This window comes from Etheostoma spectabile, chromosome 18 (assembly GCF_008692095.1).
Source record: "Etheostoma spectabile isolate EspeVRDwgs_2016 chromosome 18, UIUC_Espe_1.0, whole genome shotgun sequence".
In the NCBI taxonomy this organism is placed as follows: domain Eukaryota; kingdom Metazoa; phylum Chordata; class Actinopteri; order Perciformes; family Percidae; genus Etheostoma; species Etheostoma spectabile.
The window spans coordinates 584,322-587,748 of NC_045750.1; the positions used below are offsets into that span (position 1 = coordinate 584,322).

General features: G+C 41.5%; 2 protein-coding genes across 3 annotated transcripts in view; one reads left to right on the forward strand and one right to left on the reverse strand.

Annotated features, from left to right (window-relative positions):
- Nucleotides 1-3,427, reverse strand: part of exoc8 (exocyst complex component 8) — a 21,708-nt gene that overhangs the window by 15,394 nt on the left and 2,887 nt on the right. The gene's annotated exons all lie outside the window — the stretch shown is intronic.
- Nucleotides 1-3,427, forward strand: part of sprtn (SprT-like N-terminal domain) — a 21,721-nt gene that overhangs the window by 8,510 nt on the left and 9,784 nt on the right. The window contains exon 6 of one of the 2 annotated variants that reach the window (XR_004336130.1): nt 2,577-2,588. The exons of the other annotated variant lie outside the window; for it this stretch is intronic. The gene's annotated coding sequence lies outside the window, so the exon portion shown is untranslated. Of the gene's footprint in view, nt 1-2,576; nt 2,589-3,427 lie in introns of those variants that run through there. 2 annotated transcript variants of the gene reach the window in all.

Genomic DNA, 3,427 nt, shown 5'->3' on the forward strand with positions numbered 1-3,427 from the left:
GGTGGAGTCCAAAAAACACTCCACAGCCAAACGCAGGCACTGGAGAAGGTGAGCAGGACACAGGGAAAAATGCGCGGGGGAAAACCTCACAGGGAATGACAGGACTGCAGGCAGGATGACGAGGAACACAGTTAGGCAGGCGGGCAGATGAAAATAAGGCACGACTAGGAAACAAAACAGTAGCACACGGGAGACGCAAGGTTGCAGCTCACAGGACGACGGCAAACAGGCAAACAAAACGTGGAATGATCCAACAAGAGACAATGGAAACACTGGGGTTAACCACAGGAGGTAATGAGGTAACGGGGAACAGGTGAGACATCAGGTGAATCACATTAGGGCGGGGCGGGACAATCAGACAAACAAAGTGAAGCTAGACACGACAAGACAGGAAGCTGACTGTCAAAATAACAGAACAAACAGACACTTACCGGAAATCACAAGACAGAGAACTCTGAGGAAGCAAGATGGGAAAAATTACCCCCATAAAGAACCCCAAACCATTACAACCATTGATGCATGCGTTGCTTAATGGCTTAAGATAAGACGTAAAAAAACATTGAAAAAGACAATTAGACGCAACATTGGAGGGGAGATTGAACAGAATAAAGGCAGACAAAATAAAAGACAAGCAATCAGAGAATGTGTTATTGTTGAAGTCTGCATGAGAACTTCCTGTATTTTTTGGGCCCTTTTGGCGTTTTTTTGCTTTCCAGCTTTTAAATGCAGAACGTTATTAGATAGATAGATTGATAGATACCTTTATATTCATTACACATGTACAGGTACAAGGCAACAAAACACCGTTTGGAGCCTGAATGACGCTGACTCATCGGGCTTTCAGCAAGCAGATTAACCCGAGCCTGCTGGGTTACATGCCTCCCCCGGGGGGGGGGGGGGGGGGGCATCATACGCCTAATCCTTTGATCTCATGAGGCAGTGATGATGATGATGATGATGATGATGATGATGATGATGGTGGTGGTGGTGGTGGTGGTGGGGATGAAAGCTTATGGAGGGGTCCTTCTGCTCGTGAAACCAACACAAAACAGATTGTCGTTGAGCCGGCTCTTTAAACTGTGCAGCTGTGGCCTGTGAAATGAGGGCTAATTTTTTGGGGTGCAGGATTACGCTGGGGGGGGTGATGCCAATATAACGTAATGATACTGTGTTGACCCGCACGGAATTGAAACTGTTAAAAAGTCACATTATCAGTTGATTATCCATCCCAGAACACACCTATTGAGCAGAAAATGTTGTTTTATTTGGTATGCCTACACTGAGCAATTCTTATTTAAAGGTGCAGTGTGTAAAAATATAAAAAACCATATTGTCCTTTTTCATTCATATTTACCTCCACTATCAATTCAAAGTATTTATTTTGGCTTGAAATTTTACATTTACATTTGTGTGAACTGGGGTAGACGCTCCATATTCATCCGCCATCTTGAAATACGTTAGCCGGTAAGGGACTGTTACCCCCCCGATGTGAGTCGAGTGCAGGTTTGAGTCGCAAGTAGCATACAAGATGCTAACGAGAGACTTCTGTACTCAACACAGTAAAAACAGACCAACTCAACCAAGTTGGTTCACTGCTAGCTTAGCTACAAGTTAGCATCAACCACAACAACGGCTGTTTGTTGAATGACGTTTTGAGCTAACGTTAGATAGCTAAGGATCGATAGCTAATATGTTTTTTAAATTATTTCCATCTTCTGTTATTGTTTGCAACAAGTCGAGTTTATTGTTTCATGGATTTCACAAATGTCAGTTTGACATGTTATGTTGTAAACCGTTCACATCTGAGTATGTGCGACTCAAATCTGTGAGCTAACGTCCATAATAATAGGACTGATCAGGTCCGATTTTTTGACAATTTTCACTGGTTATAAGAATCGATATGAGAGAGAAATTTGGTAATCATTGATTGTTGTTTAGGTAAATTAAACCACGTTAAGCCTTTTCACCTTAAGCCTTTTAGAATGTCCCCATGCTTCTCTCTTCATATTATTCACTTCATGTATTTTCCAGATATCATTTGTATTTCTAACTAGTGTGTGTGTGTGTGTGTGTGTGTGTGTGTGTGCGTGCGTGCGTGCGTGCGTGCGGCGTGTGTGGGTGTGTGTATGTGTGTGTGTGTGTGTGTGTGTGTGTGTTGTGTGTGTGTGTGTGTGTGTGTGTGTGTGTGTGTGTGTGCGTGGTACAACCCATCTCCTCTGTTGCAGAGCAGCGTGTGGTGATGCTTTTGTTTGTTGATTTCAAGGTTATTGGTGTGTTGCTGTTGTGACGGCTGCAGGCCGGGGGGGGGGGGGGGGGGGGGGGGGGGGGGGGGGGGTGGGGGGTTAGTGAAGCCCGCCATCTGTCCTTATACTCAAAACTATTGTTCTGCACACACACACACCACACACACACACACACCACCCACACAGCACCACACACACACACACTCCCGTCATGATGTCATACCCTCTGTCTGCACTCTGCTGGGGGAAAACCCTAATAAAATTAGTTTTATTGTAGAGACTCAAATCAACATATTACATAATATTCCATTAAAACAATAGGCTGACATTTAGTTTAATGCTAATAATACAGTATTGCCTTAAGTTACATTACATTACATCACATTACATTACAGCAAATTATATTACATGTCATTTAGCTGACGCTTTTGTCCAAAACAATTTCCAATTAAGTGTATTGACTGCACGTTTTATTATCAGAGACGGGACATAATACAGAGATCAAGGTCTTCAAAACTCATGCATTCTCTGGCTCATTCAATAAAGTTGTATAATTTATGATTAGACAATATTTATTGATGATATTTGGGAACTTTGCGCTCATGAACACACTGGTTTTTCAAGCTTTTACTTTGAAGTAAAAAGGAAGTCATTTTGATTTGTATTTAGATGTGTCACGATTGAAGAAAAAGTGTGTCGATTGATAAGTATATTATTACATACTATTAAAAGGAATTTCACTTTTCATTTACTCTCATTGTCTCATCTGTTGTCTCGAGTTTGAAATCAATTACATCTATGTTTTATATGTTTTGCTCTGGTGTTTAAATCATGTTGTATACAAAGTAAATAATGTGAATTTTAACATCCTGACTGAGTCGTCTGTTCAGCAGGGAGACGCCCAGCAGCCAGAGCGTTTAAAGGACAGGAAGCGGATTTTACTACTCAGCCACAATCCAGTATTGTCAAGTTTTTAACAATCTCACAACAAAACCGGAAGTTGAACTCCAAAATAAAAGCAGAAACTTTTTGCAGGCTAGCCTATGTCAGAATCAGAATCAGAATCAGCTTTATTTGTCAGGTATGAGGCGAATACGAGGGATTTTTCTTTGGAGCATAGTTGCTCACAATGTGCTTACATGTACAAAACAACCAAAACAATACATACACACTAATATATACAC